The sequence below is a fragment of the Pinus tabuliformis genome, chromosome X (assembly GCF_031772625.1).
Source record: "Pinus tabuliformis cultivar Carrire ecotype Pingquan chromosome X, CPIR1, whole genome shotgun sequence".
In the NCBI taxonomy this organism is placed as follows: domain Eukaryota; kingdom Viridiplantae; phylum Streptophyta; class Pinopsida; order Pinales; family Pinaceae; genus Pinus; species Pinus tabuliformis.
In genome coordinates this window covers 84,026,496-84,047,171 of record NC_142308.1, presented here as the reverse complement: position 1 = coordinate 84,047,171, position 20,676 = coordinate 84,026,496, and the positions used below count along the sequence as shown (strand labels likewise).

Here is a 20,676-nt window from a genome sequence, read left to right as displayed (position 1 = left end):
ATGGAATTATTTTCTATTTTAGCAATGCCAATCTTGATTGCACAACTTTCCAATAGGCATGTACGTTGAAACCCATATAGGGCATAAAGCACATTCTCGACATGCATGGCTTAATATTTTAGAATATGACTACTGATAGGATCAACAAGGTACTTCATACAATTGGCAACGTTCACACAACCCTTCTATTCGTTTTGGGAATATATGAAATAAATGTTGTAAATGGCTAGATTTTATTGAATTTACGCCTCTTCCTCAACCAAAAGAAGTATTATAACCCAATAGATTTCTCAATCTTCTAAAATTCATTTAAGAATATCCATGTCATCATGACATAGGGAGAAATTTAAACGCAATAAAAAGGGAACCCAGTATAGAACTTAAATGATCCCCTTGCTTTGCTTATTTTCACAAAACAGTCTAGAGAACTTGAATATGGATAGTTCCCATTGGCATCGAGTTGCATCTTTTGTATCTAAGTCTTAACATAAGCAAAGGGAATACTACAAGCAGGTGTGAAAAAATACAAGCAACACTTGCACTAAGCATAGTTATAACTTGAGAAAGGCCCATAATGTCCTGCGAAAAAAATTCTACATATTGATCATAAGAATCAAGCATGCCCATATTTAAGATCTTTGCTTGGAAAATTGTTGGACTGCCCATTTCCATAGGGCTAGAACTCCTTCATCATTAACAATATGGTATAGTGCCTGGAATGCATTTTTGTAATGTCACCGTTGGGCAGCACGGAAATTTACATTCTCCTACATGCGAATGATAGCTAAATCTCCAAGACTTCTAACACATGCCCTAGTAGCTCTTGTTATCAATGCATAAAGAGCCTATTGGAATATCAATGTCCTCAGTTTGGAGTAGCTCGTTGAGGTTATAGAGAACCTAGACAAGGGTTTTAGAGAAGGGGTGCCAAATCACCACGACTTCTGGAGTGTGGTGGACCTTAGCAGCATTCACTGGCTTCATGGTGATGGCTGCACATAATACTCCATACCTATCTACTACAACAATCATGGATATGTGATCATAACACACAACATAATGCATAACCTTGTAATGTGAAAACTATATGCATTTATTTAGATAAGTTTGAGTGTCATAGAGATGGAAGATGTAGAGGTTTGAAATGTGACAAACGAACACACAGTGAAAAAAGAGAAATAGAACTTAGATTTTTGAGAGGTCATGAAGGGGCGTGAAAAAGAGTAATAGAAGAAAGATATAGCCTTGAGGTGTGTCAAGGATTTCACAGCTGCTTAGAGTGGGACATCTAACAAATTTAGAGGGGGGATATTTGATAGGTTTCTGAGAAAAACATGCCTTGATACTATTGTTGGAATGAGCAACCATATATGAAAGATAAGTGTAAATTACTATATTATTCACATAGATGTTACATATAAATACATTGTGTGATCATTGAATTCATCTTACAAAGTCTCTTGGACTCGCCATGATGGTTCACCTTCCACACCATAACCCTAGCAAATTAGGTGTCCAACAATTTGAGAGTAAAACGTATGTCTGAGCTACACAAACTAACACTCCCTCTTAGTGAGGAAGTTGCTTTCATAGCACCCAACTTGTCTCTAAAGAAGATGAATCTTTCCTTCCCCAAAGCCTTCATTATTATATCCTCTCCTTACTCATTTGTGGGTATATATTTTAGTTGAACAATATTGAGCTACACACAAACCCTAATGAAGTGGTATCTGATGGCTTTATGCTTAGACCTATCATGAAACGCCAAATTCTTTGAAAACCTAATGCAACTCTGATTGTCATAGTGTATCATTTTCATCTCTATCCTTTGACCAAATAAGCCTACTAGAAGCTTATGAATCCATATTTCTTTGCATGTAGCCATGCTCCTTGTTATGTAGTCTGCCTCTACAGAACTCAGTGCTACAAAAATTTTCTTCCGGTTGTACCAAAAAACAATGCTTGATCCCATGTTGAAGAAACACCCTAAAGTGTTTTTCCGATCTACTATGTTACTTTTCCATTATGCATCAATATAGCCAACCATCCTAACACCATCACCTCCAACATACGTAATTTCATAATCGATTGTGTCGTGCAAATACCTTAGCACATGTTTAGTTGTGATATAATTCACTCTAGCTCCACCATGAACTAAATGAGAGAGTTTACTGCATAGGATATGTTTGGCCTGGGGTTAACCAGATACATGAGAGAGTCTATCAATTTCCTATCTTAGGTGGGTTATACCTCCTTCTCCCTTGATGCATATATATCCTTGCAATTAGTGATCTGGGTGTACACATAGCTCTACAATCCTCCATCCCAAATCTCCTAAGGATCTCGATCCAGTATTTCCCTTGTCCAAGAAATGTTAGAAAATTATATATTACAGAGCAATGGAACACATAAAATATTGTAGAAATATAAACACAGAAAACACATAAAACAAGAGAGACACAGATATATGTGGTTCACCAAGTTTGGGCTACATCCACAGAGAAACAGCCAGTCCTTCTTTTTATATTATCTAGCAAACTGAAGAGATACAACCTACAACAGATCCGCTGTAACTCCCTCTTCTCTCTCAATCTCCTCTCTCTTCCTCACTCAGAATACAGATATACATAGATACAATACAATTCCCTCATATATAGTGAGGGATTGCCTTCTAGGGCAAAAGACCCTAAATTAAACATAACTTCTACCTTCAGATCATCCGCCTAATGAACGGCCCAGATTGACTAGAAATTACTATACTTTTACAAGGAAATTTTACATCTGTTTTTAGCTTCAGGGGCGCTGCCCCCGAAACCCCCACCGAGGGACCGCTGGCCCATGGACCCCCCAGCCGGGGGGGATTAACCCCCCTGGACCCCCGCAGGGGGGACAAGTCCCCCCTACATGGAGGGGTGTACAATCTTCCTAGGGTATACATTCGGCTGAAACCTTTGAATATAGAAGATAATCAGGCTCCACACCCAATAGGAAAATCATGCCATGTGTCTTCCATACCTCCATGCCTATAAAATAGTGCATGATCCCCAATTCCTTCATCTGAAGCTTAGCTCAAATATCCCTCTTACGCTCATTTATGATCCCTAGTGAACTTGTAAATAAAGAGTCATCCACATATAGGACAAGAATGATTACAGCACCCCCAAATACCAAGTAGTATAAGTTCAAGTCTGCCTCACTCTTAAAAAATACCATGCTTTGCAAGTATATTTCTATGTGCTCATACCATTCCCTAAGAGTCTGATCGATCCCATACAAATATTTCTTCAACCGACACACATGGGTCTCTCTATTTTATGCCACAAAGCCCTCTGGTTTTTCATTGTACTCCTCCTCCTCTAGTTCACCATTCAAGAACATTGTCTTTACATACATCTAATGGATGTAGCATCCCATATGTGTTGATTATGAGATCACGACTTGTATAGAAGTGTACTTGGTCTCAGGAGAAAATGTATCCTCATAATTTATTCCCTCCTTCTAAGAGAACCCCTTGGCCATGAACCTAGCTTTGTATTTCTCAATGCTGTTGTCTGCACCATGCTTGATCTTATAGATCCAACGTGATCCAACCACCACCCTGTCTGTAGATTTGGGTATATCCTCCCACACATCATTCTACATGATTAAGGAATACCCATCAAACACACATGTTGTTTTGCTTCCTCTTGATATTTGGAAGGCTCACTATCTACTAAATGGCTAACCAACACCATGTAGCCATTGTACCTCTTTGGTTTGTGTTTCTATTTCCTACCCATCCTAGGAGTCCCCACAAAATCCTAAGCATCCATAAGTTTCTATTCACCCTCTCATTTCTCCTTATAATGATTGGATTTAGGAATATCCACCTCCATGTCCTCCTGATGCATCTCCCTGGTCTACTACATTTGTTACTCCATACTTTTCGAAGCCTCAATAACACTTGCACCTAAACTCATTCTCGTACTGGTCACTATACTAATGCTTTGTTGATGCCCCTGATTTTGTTGCTCAACTCTAGGAGCTTCTCCTGGCTGCTCACTCTAATATTTAGTTGTTGGGAAATTTTTATACCTCTTGTATGTCTTATCCTCCATGAACTCGAAATCTCGCATGACTATGATCCTCCTAGCTCTTAGGATGAAGATCCTATACGCTTTAGAGGTTTCGTTGTACCAAATGAAATAACCTTACTCTACAGTTTGATGTAACTTTGAACGTGTCTCCCCTAGAATGTGACAATATTCTAGGTAGCCAAATACCCTAACGTCACTGACATTTGCCTCTTCCCAGTGAATGCCTCCTCGAGTGTCATATTTCCTAGTGCTCTATGTGGGACCCTGTTATGAATATGAATCACCATACTGCATGCCTCTACCCATAAATAGCATGGGAGATCTTGGTCATATAGTGTTTCATGCGCTACCTCTAAAATATACTAGTTCTTCCTCTCAGCAACCCCATTCTACTATGGGTTATAAGGAATCATCCACTCTCTCTTGATCCTTGCCGTGGTATAAAACTCCTGGAACTCTTTGTTAGTGTACTCATCTTCATTTTCTAACTGAAGTGTCTGGATATTTATGCCTTTTGTATTCTCCACTAAAGCCTTAAACTCCTAAAAGTGACTGACAGCCTCATCCCTGGCCTTCAAGAAATAGATTCATGTCTTCCTGGAGAAATCACTGATAAAAGTAATGAAATACTCATATTGCCTAAGATATTTCATTGACATCATCCTACATATATATGAATGCACTAAGTCAAGTATCCCGTACAATCTATTGTCACTCCTTGGAAAAGTTACTTTCACAAACTTCCCCAAAACACATCCTCTCCACACATCGTCATGCTTTGTGCTCACCTCCGGAACACCTGTCACCATCTCACAAATAAATCTAAGTGTTCCATGATGAATGTGTCCCATCCTCCTATGCCATATCTCCCCCTAATATCTCAGATTATTGTTGCTAACTAGTTCCTTAGGAGTGTCCATTTGAATCTTATACAACCAACATCTCCTCACTCTGAGCGTTATAGGTGAACTCAATCTTTGTGCTTCAACAACACTTGCAACCCTCTAAATATAACATCATAAAATTTTTCCTAATGAACTGATATGGAGATAAAATTCATCCCTAAGTGTGGCACGTGCAACACATCATGAATAGGAATTTCTTTTCCATTCTCCCTTTGAAATAATAGTCCCTCTGGCTAGGTCTCACTTGGGCTTATTCCCCATCTGAATCTGGAATGTCCTCCTCCCTATAACTAGAGAAGTAGTTTCTAACTCATGTCATATGAAATGATGCTCCATTGTCTATATAGAAAGCACCCTGTAAAGTTGAGCTAGACATGCAAGTTATCAATGTGAATTCTTGTTCCATCTTGCGGGAGAGCTCATATGCATTTGTTGAATATGTTACTCACTTCTTTCCCTTCTTCTTGCCAAGACAATCATTGACATAGTTTCCACATTCATGATAGCCATAACACTTAACATTCAATAGGTTCTTCTTCTTCTTCTCTCCTTTGGATTCAGATCCTTTGTTGGACCCCTTCTTTGCCTTTCCCTTTCTTGTTACGGGGACATTATCCTACGCCACCACCTTTGGTGCCTTGTCGCTACTATTGGTTCCATTGACCAAGTTGAGCCTAAGCTCCTCTTAAGTGAAGTGACTTCATAGGAGATCTTATCTTGAAATTGTATCTCACCCATAAATCACTTGGACAAACATACTCCATTCCTTGGAAAACCCATTTAGTGTTATGCACACTAGCTCATCGTCACTAGGCTTGTCTCCTACTGCAGTTAACCCATGTTTGGAAAGTCAAACTCTAGTGATGCAGGAAGTGACGTCTTCTCCTTTATGCTACTTGATGGTCCTCAGCTTCTCTTTGAGAATCATCTTCCGATTCTCTGAAGTTTTCTGGTACAGGTTTACTATGGCATCCCACATCTACTATGTTTATTCCATATCAACGATATGTGGAACAATATGGTCCATCAAGGATAATCCTCTTTGCTTTGGCATTTTCTTTCCTGCAGGTTTCTAACTATTGTGGATTTGTTGGTACGGAAATCACATTCTCCACATACACCTTCAGCCCAAACTCATCTAATAAGAATGAAATTTTGGCTTTCCACGCGCCAAAATTGGAGACTCCATCCAACTTGTCCTAGTCTCTCAATCTTGTTGTGGTCATCTCTAAAAATATATGAAATGTAGAAAACTCAAATAAATTGGAGAAATAACTGAATAATTTTAATTGGGTTAAAACCATTTACTTTTTTATTCATGTGCTTGTATAGATCCTCCTTTTTTCCTCAAATTTTCTTTGATATCATATAAAAATTTTAAGATTGTTGTAGTTAGCTAATTATTATTCTCTTATCAATTGATCATTTGTCTTCCATAAAATACTTGTGGAAAATACTAAATAGAACACAACTGCAACTTCATTGAAAAATATATAACCATGTGAACTAAGGAAACTATGCACACACACACACGCATAATGAACACCAATATTTTTGGAAATATGTCCCTGGAAAACCCCCAAAGGGAGAACTAGTTCTACATATGAGGGTTTTTTAATTAATTCTTTAGAAAATTAAAGAGTACATCAACTACTTTTCTCACACTGGAAAAGAACGGTAATTTTTTCCACTGGAAAAATTGATCTGGAAACACAAAGGTCCCTTCTACAAAATATCATGACCTCTTGCCTGCAGTTCTCACTAGAAACTATGGAAATTCTTATGGCCCTCTTTGGCACTTGTGCAACGTCAGAAAATTATTCTTGCAACATCTTCTTCTACCTACAACTCGACTGAGAAACTCATACTTCCTCTCGTAATTATATTTGGCAACTAGAAATTGAACTGCTACCCAAATATGCACACTAACTAACTTTCACTAATTAATGTGGCCTCTATTCCATTCTCTCAAAATGTTAGAATGTCATGAAGAATTCCTCTGGAAATGTTTCCTCAATTTTTCTAGATGAAAACCCCTATTACTGGTGTCCTTTCACTACCTTTGTGCCCTTGCTCTCACTACAATTCTATGTCTCTAAGTGTTCTCCAAATTCCCTTCAATTTCCTTTTATAATCTCTCATTGATCAATCAACAACCATGATCTAATCACAATCAATTGCTATGATCATCTTCATCTCTTCTCATGATTTTTCCAAAAGTCTCTAGAGGAAAATCGATTTTGCCTAATTAATATTGATTAATTAATTGATTTCCCTAAGTTAAACTTGGGAAAATTAATTAACTGCTTAATTAAATCTAATCAAGGTCTTTTCTCACAATACCTTTTTAGGAAAATGTGTTCCCTAGCCTCATAGACACAATCTAATACTAGAACACCTATCCAAGCTATGCAAACTATCATAAAGGGGGCCAAACATAGGAGTAAATGGTGAAAAGGTTCATAGAGGCACGAATAAGGCTCTAAGGTATAGGGGATAGGGAAGGAATAAGATCCTAGGGAAATGCTTCCAGGGGTATAAGTGGTGAGGTCCCAAGGGGGACTATGGCCCTAACGTGAAGGTGATTAAGGTATAGATGTCATGGTAAACTTGATTCAATGAAACATTCAAAGTTGTTAGGTCCACAATGGTGGTTTCAGGAACATGGTTTTGGTGGCCCATGGTATTAGAGACAATCGTTTACCTGTAGTGTCACATTTAAAAGGCCTTGGGATTATCCATTATAATGTGTTTTATTTAAGAAAAGGGTTCAATTGGATTTTGGACCAAGAATATAGATCTATCAGTCCAAGTTAGTTTTCCCATAAGGGTTTTCAAGGTAAAAAACGTGTTTATGTGTTTATCTTGTGTTTGTTTATTTCTCTTGCATTATCTTTATTTTTGATAGTGGTATCAAAGCCAAGGGATCATGACCTAGGGAAGGAGATGGTGGTTGCAAATGATAACATTGAGATCAAATTTGATAGAGAAGCCCCAAGAAATAATCCAATGTGGAGTTGATCATGAAGTGCAAAAATGACTAGCATACGCGGATTAATTGTGAGTTTCATGTGGATGAGAGAGTATACATGGAGATTGTGACATAATCATCTTAAGAATAAATAGAGGTCTAGCAAAGTGATATGCATCCATATAAGCGAGATTTGGTGAGGAGAACACTTGGTGTGAGCAGGTGTGCAAACTTGAGACAATGGTAGCATAAGTTCAAGACAACAACAAAAAAAAATAAAAAAATAAAAAAAAATTACTTTGGATATGGAATTAGTTTAAATTACATGCATATGGATATATGGTCGTAAGAATTGGTTAGGCATGCGTACCTCTACTGATAAATTCTTGGAGTTGACCAAGGTGGGAAGAGAACATGCAAATTCCCCAGTCGAGTTTAAAGGGGTGATGTTAAGGTAAACTTGACTTAGTGAAAGAGTCAAAAGTTGTTAGTTCCACATTGGTGACTTTGGGCACATGTTTTTGAGAGCCCGTGGTATTAGAGCCTATGGATTAAATGTAATGAATCCTTTAAATGGATTAGGTATTCTCCATTGTAATGTGTCAAAGTTTAATGGTTGAGCCATGATGTTGGCCAACTTGGCTACTTTTAATTCAAGGCATAGTTTAAGCCATATAATAATAATAGATATATTAGTTGGTTTTTCTCAATTTAGGTTTTCCAAGATAAAATTTATGTATTTTATATGTTATTGTTGCTATAATTATTTTCTCTCGTATTGTCTTTACTTCTATGGAAAGAGGTGGGAAGTCCCAAGGGGGAGTATCTTCCTAGCATGAAGGTGATTAGCGTAGAGGCAAGGTAATTTTTGGTGGGTAAACCTATTTTTGATTGCATGTATGCATATAAGCTTTCTTTGGCACATTATTGTAAACCTACCATGTGAACGCTTAGTGAAAAAGCATGGATGTGTTCCTAGAATCTGTACGCACTCTAAAACATGTATGTGTTCTATTAGCATATATGGTTATTGATTTGGTTATCTTGGCTTAGGTTTAGGGTGATAAAAGTGATGGTTTTTGCTGCAAATACATTAAAACATCCATTTTTCTAAATACCTCTCAATAACTCTATTTTTTATGCTATTTTTGTATATGCTACACAAATCCATCAGTAGTAAAATTATAGACAAATAAAAGTGAATATGAAAATTCCAAGTATATAATTTATTTAAGAAATGATATTGTTTAAACTATTTATAATATATGTTGTATCGACTTATATTAGAATCTTAAAATGCATACATCTGTGATTCCTATTATAACCTTGTATCTCCTTAACCATTTCTAAAATAAGTTATATGCCACACTAGTATAACCTAAAGTCTTCAATCTAAAAAAAAAATTGTTTAATAATATTAAGGTACTCATACCATGCACTAACATGAGCCTTAAAATAATAATAATTTCAAGGATATAATAATTTTCATAATTTTAAAACATACATAAAATAAACATTACAAATTTATAAAAAATAGCCTTACACTAGAATAATGTGTTCTTTACAATTTTACAAATTTGTTTAAGGAAAATCCATCACTAAGATACTCAACACTTGTACTAATGGAAACATATGCATTATATTTTACATGAAAAATAGCATGCCATTATTCCTACATTTTTCCATTATTTAGGAGAATTGTTATTTATAGCATGTCTATTTTTAGAAGATGACATATTCATAGTATGGTCATTTTTAGTAGGAGTTTCCATGAAGGATGACAAACGGCAATGACTAGGCAATAACATGGTAGCTACATGGCATCTAGAGCACACTTGATTGGATATATTTTTCTCCTAGATAAATATGCACTCCCCATAGAGACTCCAATTTTATTCTTGGATTTCAATATTATTATTCTAAACTTTATCTCCTTGATACTTTAGTCCTGTTTTGGAAACTAGTTCTATTTTTTAAGTTTAAAGTGCTATAAAATTTCCCTCATATGCATAATTTATAATACCATGGGTTTCCAAAACCCATTGGGTATGTGTTATATTTTTTGCATAGTTTTAGATACATGATTTTTTGTTTCGCCAGTTTTTATGATGATGGTGTTCCATCCCATGGTTTTCTAATTCCAAGTAAGGAATTAACATTGTAATCTAATCCTACTCAATGGATTAGTGGTTTTAGAGGTCAGTTCTATATATTATTGTAAATAATACAATTGATTCACAACAAAATTAGAAATGTTATGTAAAATTTCCTGTAGATTCACAAGCTCATGCAATTTACTAAAGCACAGGACAAGAATCTACTTCTACTTTCAACCAGTGGAAGCCAATAGATTGATGAAAACAATATGAAAAAGAAGAAGATAAATCAATGGCACATAACACAAGATGTATCTGGGGAAATCCACTGCTCAAAACCTCGCTATCTATATTGCATATATCAAAAATATGAGTGAAGATATAAAGCTTGTTCTCACTAGAACAATTCCGCTCAAGTATGCTCAAGTCTCTCAGCTCACAAGATAGCTCTTGGCCAACGCTTAGCCAATTTTGTAGCTCTCCAAGCCCCTAATCTCTTTCATAATTCCTACGATGAATAGCCTGTATTTAAAGGGAATTCATGCTTCTAAAATTGTGCAATCCAAACATAGGTCCTTATCTGATTGGATGCATGATGTTTACAACTCAGTAAATCACACAAGTACATTGTCCATGCACTTTAGTCTCAACTGGGTCTTTTTCATAATCGACATGCATGAGTTTCTGATGATGGAATCTTCAGTTAACTAGAGTGACACTTGTGGATGCACTAAGCACCAACTGACTGTTAACTCTCCATTAGTTCTTCAAATAGTTTGGAACTAATTTAACTTAACATAACTCATTAAATTGAGTGATCTAATTACAACTCACAATTAAACTCATATTGGACCCCTAAAATTTAGGGAGAACATATGCATGACTACAGAAAGAGTTCCAAATATAAATTCCTAAGCTAATTAACTTAATTAAACTTAATTAACTATTTACAAGTTTCTATTAGAATAGAATTCAATTTTAATTCTCATTTTAATTCAAGGACAAATTAAACTTCTTGTTGCCATTTCTCAACATGTTACTCCAAATAATTTGTTGGTTTTGTAGGTTTGGGTTTCTAGGGTAAATCTTTATGTAATATGTGCATTTGTCATCATTTAGTTTTTCTATTATTAAGAATATATGTGTGCATTGCATTACCACAAAAGGTTTAAAACTTACAAAATCCATGGTCTTGAAAAGTAAGAAAACTTTTGGTAAAAATCACATCATCACAATTTTTTCAATGTGTTTGGAACCATCTATAATTGTTAGAATATAGATGTTAATATTGAAAATAATTAATCAAAAGGAAAATTTTAGTGAAATGAATATCTAAAAATAAAAATAAAAGTAATATTTGGGTCATACCTAAATAATAAAAACACTAAAATAAAAATAATCTTTGGGTCAAACTTAAATAATCGAAACAATTAATTCTAAACACTTAAAAATAAATAAAAGTAATAAATCGTCAAACTTATGATTATAATAATAATAGTTAATGAAATTAAATAAATAAACCAATAATGAATAAAATAAAGTAATTAATCATTTATTAGTAGTCAAGATAAAATACAAATAAATAATAAGAATTAAGAAATTATATATATATATATGAAATAAATAAAAACTTTAGAACCCAATAACTGTTAATTTTTCAGCCATAATCTCTATTTAGATTGCTTGGCCTCCTTTCAATCTCTATAGATTCCCTAAACTTACGGTGATGGATATGATCTATCTTAGCAATGACTCGGGCGTCTTCCATGTAGATGTGGTGTTTTGTATTTTCCGCATGTTCTGCTAATGCTAAGGAGCAGGTCCTCCCATGATTGATGTTTGTCGCATGCTCCTGAATCCTCTAATTTATTGAGCGGTCATTTTCACCAGCATAGGGTGTCTCGAATGAACAAGGGATTACATAAACACCTTCCATATTCTTAGGGTCCACTGGGTCTTTTACAACCATGGTCTCATAAACCATCATTGATAGATTCCACTTTTATATTAATTAAATTCCTATTTTATAGGAATAAGTGTGCTTTTTAGGAGGGGTTATACCTTACTTTCTTGGATGGAAAGAACACTTCACTTGCCTTGTTATATGTTTACTTTAGTTCTCACTCTATTTTAGAATACTTAACTATGTTTATGGCACTACTAAATTTTTGGCTAGCTAACCCCATTCTTGGGCTACTTAACTAAAACTATAATGGGAGTTTATTTTTGGTTTACATGTACATGCAATAAATAAGAAAACCTAGTTCCCATCGTTCCTCTCTCCAAGCGAGTGTTATAAATATGTACTCATGGAATTAAATAAAATACAAGAAATTTCATTGGTCTCTTGACTACTTAAATTGAATTGGTCTCTTTGCCTCTTTGGTCTAAATAGTGGTCTCTTATTCTCTCTTCTTTCTCTTTTGTTTCAAGCTTTCAATTCTTAGTGTTGCTTATTTTTCACAGCAAAATTCTTGTATTATTGTGATCAAAATATAATAGAATCATCCCTCCAAGTTAATAGATTGTTCGTTTTCCATGTTTAGATTGTCATTAATGTTTCGTGAGAAACCACCATTAGCTTACACACCCCATGGTTAAAATGGACATTACTTTTGAAACATGCTTTGAAAAAAATATTTGAAAGTTGAAACAAATAGCCCTAATCCAAAAATATCATCAAATTTTATTTATGTGGATGATTAAAGGAAATCAGTTAAATTGAAGCATGAGTCATACCTCCACTCAATGAACTTTGCAAAATTATAATTTTTGCCTATGATCTCCTATTGGTGAATGATTTTTGTGGTGTGTAAAAGAGAGAACATGATTTCAAACAAATGGTTCAATGCTTAGCTTCAAAGAAAATTTTGTCTCTTTTATAACTTGTGAAGTACCAACTATCTCGCTAGTAAATAGACGTTAAATGCCCACTTTCAAACTTGTGCGCCTTGAAATTGGATTATGATAGTTGCATTGAATTCATAATCCCAAAAATCCTATAAGAGGTCTATTCTAGAGGTAAAATAATTAATTTTTGTCGTGACCAAAATTTTAATGAGAAAATTTTTAATAAGATTCCAAACCATGTTTTAAATGATGCTCTACCTAAATTGAAATTTTCTAGCTTATCTAATATCTATATTATATATAATTTTAGGATGCTAATTAAAAGTACCATTATTCATCTAAAATTAAGAAATTTTAATATGTGAAAATAGTCCACTAACCTCTAGATCAAACCTAAATACCATCAAAGGTTTATGCAAAAATACAAAGAAAAAATTCAAAACTTCTTAAGAAAAGAGAAAAATCCTTTGAAGTGAGTCTTGAATCAAAAATCTTAATCATTACTAATGTAGAATTAACAAAAACATCATTAAATGATTGTCATTATGGATGCCAATCCATCATGGGTCACTACTACCTTCAACCAATAAGCCAAAATAGAAATTAGTGCTCAAACAAGAGGCTTATTATTAAAAAATAGTTGATGACTAACAAAATGGTGAAGCATAAAGAATCACCCAAGGAAGCATGGCACATCATCCCTCACAATGTTGAACTAGGTGGTTGTTGATGATGGCAAAAGTATGGAGATATAGTTGAAGATGATGATAATGCTAAATAACCATGAGAGAAACACTTCAATGTGGCTAGCTCCAAGCTCTATAAAACAAGGCTAGTCCTGAAGGTAAACCCTAGTAACATTCTAAGAAGAATATTCGTAAAAAGGGTCACTGCTCAAAGTGCAAAATAGATATACCAAAAATAAAAGCCATGAAAAAAATTACAAACAAAGTGTGAAGAATAATATGTCTTTGACAACTTGATCCATATGCTAAGGAGGCAATCCCAATTAAAAATAGAAACCATACAACCCATGTGAAAAAACAAATAAAGCTATGATTTATAAAATGCAAGCACAATAGGAAACTTGCTCCTCCTTCATAGGTTCATAGGTTCTAATATAGAACCTGTTAAATGCATGGTTGGAAGATAGGGAATTCCCCTCCAAGCACTTAGTAGAATATCTTTGGGAGGATTGGAAGAAGAGCGAGTTCAAATGGAGATTTTGCCTCTTTTTTCTCTTTTTCATGAGTGAATTTGATAGCTAGAATTACTCTTAAAAACTCATGGTGTAAACTTTGAAGAAGGGCACTCTTGCTCTAAAGTTTTTCCCTCCTTACTTCTCACTAGAATCATTATTCATTTCATGATTCTTGTTATCCGGTTCTATTCTATTTGGCTATTTTTCCATTGTTATGAAATGTGGGCACTCCTATTCATTTTTTATATTGAAAAAACAATTCGTTAAAACATACCATTAATAAGCCCCTCTTCATCACATTCAAACCCTCACATAAAACAACTTACAAATAATTTTTGATATTGAAAAGACAACTCCTTAAAGCATCCCATTAATAGCCCCCCTTCATCACATTCAAACCCTCAATGAAATAACTTACAAATAATTTTTTTTAAGTAAAAAAGGTTTATAAAATTAAAATTAAAATTATGATTTTAACTTTAGGTTTAAATAAATTTAAAAATCATAAAATAAACAACAAAAATTTAAATCCATCCATCATTATGGTCAATAAAATAAGATTTATATTCTATTTAATAACAATTAAAAAAATGAAATAACAATGCAAAAATACCTCCATGAACTTATAAATGACAATAATGGATTACATTGAGGAAAACCAATCTATTAATCATTCGTGAATAAAGCAATTCCCTTTTATTTATTTGAATAAAGTTGTAAACGTCTTAAGCTCACGACACCATAAATAATTGCATAGAGTAGTTTAAGACCTAATTCGCAAATATAACTGTGAATTGACAACTGTACATAAACAAAATTAAATACAAAATCTACATTCAATTTTGGTTACTTTACACCTCCATTTGCATGGTTGCTTCGTAATTCAATTCCCTGCGCTTTATTCGCATGTAATAATTCATCCTCCTCCTAACATTATAAAATAATGCTGCTGAAAGTATTATAGTTACTTCACGCTATAACCGTGAGTTGACAAGTGACCATAAACAAACATTTATTGCAGCTTTTGGTTCATATCCACATTGGACAGCTGACCAGAAACAAAAATTTATTGGATCTGTAGGTTTAGATTGAACGTTTGTTTTATTTTCTTATGGGTTGAGGAGTGTAATAACCCTGACAACTTGTAATTCCAGTAAAAGCTGTGGTAAAAACAATATGGATGACAGTTTGTTGTTTAAAAGACATTATTAATTGTTAAAGAAAATACAATGAATTATTTTTTTTACACATGTGTTGAGTGAAATGCTGGCAGTCTCCAAAAGGAGGTTTTCTTTTCTAATTAAAGAAATTAATCAGTTAAGGAACTGAACAGAAAGAAACTGCCTCTCACCCTGAAGAGGGTTGGGAAGGAAAAACCTCTGGGCTGTTTGGGAACAGGCAGAGGGAGATTCCGAAGAAAAGAGAGTGCAGAGTGAAAGAAAAGGGTTATGTCTGATTGTGATCAGATGACCCAGCACCGTGGTGCATAAGTCTTGTTGAGGGCTGCAGGCCTGCAAGACCGCTCGGGGGGAGAATCCAGTGCAGTGGATCTCATGGTTGGGAGGTCAAGAGCGTAAACTCTACAGGTGACTACCGAAAACAAAGCATTCTTGTGACCGCCTCCAGGTACGCTTTCCAACTTTAGTTAAGAAGGTTCAGGTACTGAATGTACTTAGTTGTATTTTAATCTTTAAAGTTGCTGTATGTAGGAAGTAGAGTAAGTTTACTATTATGGTTAAGTATTAGGAAAGAAAACTGTGACGTGTGGAAACAGTCATACAGTCTATATAGAGACTCTGTAACTTAATAGCAAGAACAGAAAGATTAGTTCTGATGACAATATAGTTAGAAAAGTATATAGACTTTCTGTTGAAAACTATTACTATGGAAAGCCGAGGAGGCTGTATAGTCTCAAAGATTAGGTAGCATGACACAGAATACCTCTATATACATCAAGTCAATTAATAACCCTGCTTGACATGTAAATCTCAGCAGTATAAACAGAAGAAAGTCAGGGCGGAACACCAAGACAGAACGTATTCACATTTGAATCAGTACATATGCACGATACAGAGACAGAAAGACTCTGAGGATAACCTTTAACTTTCGAATAACTCTCAGATGCCAGTAATTATTTATTAACATACAACGAAAAGAAAAGACGGAGTACTCATAACCATGTTATAAAGATGCAGTAAACCCTAACCAGGGATGAAATGCGATTAACCTTCTTTTACCAACCGAGAAATTAACCATAAACCGGAATCAAACAAAAAGATAATCCTGTAGTCATGCAAAGGTAAGACTGTGCGCGGAAGAGGGTTGGACTACACATCCATGGCCGAATGCGAGCCTGCCCTCTACGCTTGGTTATAACGACAAACCAACAGCAGTGCTGTGGAGCATTACATTCCCATAAACCATAACTTTAAACCAGAAATAATATTTATATATCCATGAAACGAGTAAACAATGGAAAAGGCAGCGCGTAGCTGGAACTCGTATGAGTTATTAAACCTTGGCATGAAATACTTCTAACAGATTGTGACCAAAACTAAACCTGAGGAGTGATTATGACCATAAGCAAGATAAATATGTAACTCTGAAAATACAGTCACCGAAATAAACTATGCATACAGAAAGACAAGTAATATTGCTGCGGCTAGGGTATTAACCGTATAACCAGCATAACAGACGAAGCTGTTGATAAAGAACGGCATTGAAACAAAATATGGAAGCATATATAACATCTAAAGTTCAACTGGATATTAGATATATTCAGAATCCAAGTCGGGCCAAAACCCTTAACAAAACCAGAGAAGTCAGACAGCGCCGAATGGCCAATATGTACAGTTATACAAACTATTATAAATACAGATTCGAGCCGTAACTGGAGGTATTCGATACATATACAAAGTTCTGAACAGACATTCACAATAACTGTAATGAAGGCATCAAGCCATAACCTAGGCGTAGTGGAAAGCTATCAGTTCAGTCAAGGCCGTCATGTGTAGCTGCATGAGGGTTGAACCGTTCACCAACCTGAGACATAGGTAGAGACAGGCTGTCTCAGCTATGTAGAAAACCCATGAAATATAACTAAAGGTATGTAAAGAGAACAAGAAGGGGACGGCTTACCTGGGTACTCTCGCTGTCGTAGCAGATGAACCAGCATGTTACCCCGCATCTCCACCATCGATCGAATATACCCTGCAGCAATTAAAATTGAGCAGGAGGTCATAACCAGCTAAGTAATTACAGGAGCTTCGAATCAGTGAAACAATCGTTAATGAACTGGAAGAGGTGAGACGTACCTGGTAATGACAGAGGTTCGGTGGACCAGAATAGCTCAGAGAGTCTGGAGGATACAGAATGAACCCGCGAATGTAGCGTGAACCAGCAAAGAGAACTGATAGCTGAGCATGTCAAATGAACTATAACAAAGACGTTTAAACCTTTATACCCACGTCCAAACCCTAACCAAGGCAGGACCGTCCGATCATGCCCAGCAATCTCCACCGTTGAGTTTGGGCGGGAGGCCGAGCGTGAGTCCCGGAGCTGGTCAACCCTCTCGGACCATGTGATCTTCACGTGATAAGGGGCCAGTTGGCAGTGGTAGTGTTGAGCTGGCATTCTTACTCTGCCAAATGGCAGTAATCACCAACCACCGCCGTCAACTCATTTGTACCATCACGTACCAGTAATAAAGTGTGTGCAAAGAATATGGTAGAACTTAACATCATATGTATAACCGAGCTGTCATGTGTTGAAATTAAACTATGACTCTTTTACACCAAAACATTACCATATGTAGTAGATGAGTTAGACGTAGGTGGGTGGCAAATTAAGATTTCAATGGTAAGGTTAACGTGTCATAAAAAAAAAATTTTATGGCTGTATTCTTTGATTATAGAAGGGAGTGTGACAAGGAGGACTCTGCAACTTTACAATAATGGATCAATATGGAAATCTATATCATCAGCAAAAGATTTGGTTATGGCATTAAGGAAACCACATAAATGTTGAATAACGGTCGAGAACTCGTGGAAAATGTGCAAATTTTAAGAATATACAAGAATTTAACTATTAGGTAAGAGGTCAGATTCTAAGATATTCTGGAAATCCGCAATCTATATAAGTTTTGGTAATGCAAAAAAAATATTTATTCATGAGCGATATATTAGTTGGTTTGCATTGGGTTTCTTATAAAGTTATGCGGTGATTGCAAATTAAGATTGAGACTGAGTATAGTGCAATCTTAATAAATCAAGTTAGAAATAATTAATTCCTACTTGTCTATGGTTGTAATTCTCCATTTGAGAAGTTTGTTCCTATATAATAGGAATTAGCTAGAATATAGTTTCTCCTAGTTTAGTGTGTGGTTGAGAGAATCTCTCAACCACACTACTGTACGTCTAAGATAGAATTCCTATCTTGAGACTATTGCTTGTATAAATATGTGTGTAATTTCCTCATTCAAGATAATAGAATATATTTTTCAGTGTCAGCGATTTTATCTTGGTATCAGAGCTTTAGAGTTCTGTGGGCCTGGCCCTTGTGGGCTTGGCCCCTCCTGGGCTGAGGCAAATAAAAGATATATTTTGTTTTAGCTTCTGTTTCTTTGTCCATCTATATCCAAATATCTGTTGAGGGAAAACCGTGGTGTGATAGATTTTGCATGCTCACTGGTGGATAGTGTGTTACTGTTCGCGTGAAGGTGCCAGATCACATTTATGGAGTTTCACCAACTGCATGGTGGTCGGATCTACAGGATGGGGCTGCGTTAACCTTGGATCTAGAATGGCTGAGTTGAAGGTCGCGTGGTGGCAGCCTGAATCAGAGGCGGTGTGGTGAATTTGTCTGCTTCATCGGTCTGCGTGTTGTGGAGGCTGAGAGGTGGAGCAGTGGAGGTGGAGACCGTGAGGCTGCAGCGAGTCAATCACCTGCTCGTGGTGGATCGCGGTTTATCTGCGTAGAGGTGCAGCAATTAAATGAGCTGTTGGGGGATCTGTGGAGGCAGTTTGTTGACAACGGTGGTGTTGGAGCAATCTGCGGTTTCTTTTGAGGGATCTGCGATTTCTTTTAGGTAAGAGTTGTGTGGGAATTTGATCCCCAAATCGCATCTGATTTAGGGTACAGATCTGTGTATCCAGTTGTGGAGACTGTTGTTCTCTGTTGTGTGAGTTCCACCTCAGTGTAGAGCTGAGATAGTGAATCTTGGTGTGGCTGCCGATTTGAGATCTTGTGACTGATTATGTGAATTAAATCAGTGGACGGTGGAGAGCCAATTTCGGCACGCTAAGTATTGTTTATACGCTGGAGAACTGCCTGCGTGGAGCTGGATGTGTATGTCGAGCAGTCAGTGGTGAGATCGAAGGATCCAGGGTCGATGTCGAGTCAGTTGCGTGGAGGTTGGGCACTGGAGCCATCGTTTTATGTCAAGAGCAAGTTGCACAACATGAAGCAGTTGAACACAACTTGTTTTTTGGTGAACGCTACCTGCATTGCATTGAGATGCTCGTTCTTTCTTTTGGCTGCTGCTGTGCGTTGAAGCATCGTGGTAGGCAGTGTTTGAGGCCGATCTTGTTCCTGCCTCCTCACCTGTGGATCTGTGGATCAGATATGTACCTGCGCTCGGCGGATTCGTGGTGTGTCTCCCAGTCAGAGAGCGTGATTTAAGCGGTGGTGTAGCAGCGGAGGTGACAGTTGTGTTGTGGTTGAAGGTTCTTGTTCGTGACCTCCGCCTTCATGGTAAAGGAAGATTGTGGCACTGAAATCATGGATCTGCGAGATAAAGGTTGCGGATCAGTGACTCAGAGTTGTGAGACAGTTGCTTGAGCTACGGATCATGGTGGCAGCTTGGATTGATTGGTCAAGGATCTAGTTGAGCTGAGGAGGATCCGGACTTGACCGTTGTGCACCCAAATTTGTGGGCTTCCTCCTGGACACAGGGAAATAAAATAATATATTTTTTCTAGTTTCTTGTTTGTCCATCGATACGCTTGATGGAAAAGGCCTGTGGGGGAAATCTAAGTATGGCTCCGATGTGGTGATCGGTGTCTTGGACATCGGCATCTGGCTGGAGCAAGCATAACAACGCTTCAGGAATTTGGAGAGGAGGGGACGATGTGTTCTCCAGATCCTCCAGGAGTAGAGATAACGAAGACGACGAAGAGGCCTTGAAGTGGGCGGCCTTGGAGAAACTGCCCACTTACGATCGCATCCGCAAGGGGATTCTCCAGAATGTGGGCGGCCATGAGGAAGTCGAGGTGGCCAGGATTGGCATTGTAGATCGCCAGCTTCTCATCGATAGATTGCTCAAAATTGCAGCCGAAGATAACGAGCGGTTTCTGCTCAAGCTCCGCAACAGGATCGACAAAGTGGGTATCGACATGCCCAAGATCGAAGTCCGGTTCGAGCACTTGAATGTGGATGCAGATGTATATGTTGGTAGCAGATCGTTGGCGAGTATTCTGAACTTTACCATGAATATGCTGGAGGCGGTTTTAGGATTTCTGAAGATCTTCCCGGATAGAAGGAGACCCATTTCAATCCTTCATGATGTTAGCGGAATCAT

The 20,676-nt window shown here is 36.7% G+C and overlaps 1 pseudogene; it reads right to left on the bottom strand.

Moving 5' to 3' along the window:
• Positions 1-271: 271 nt before the first annotated feature.
• On the bottom strand, positions 272-17,732 carry LOC149138484 (mitochondrial dicarboxylate/tricarboxylate transporter DTC-like; annotated as a pseudogene).
• Between the last annotated feature and the right edge of the window lie 2,944 nt (positions 17,733-20,676).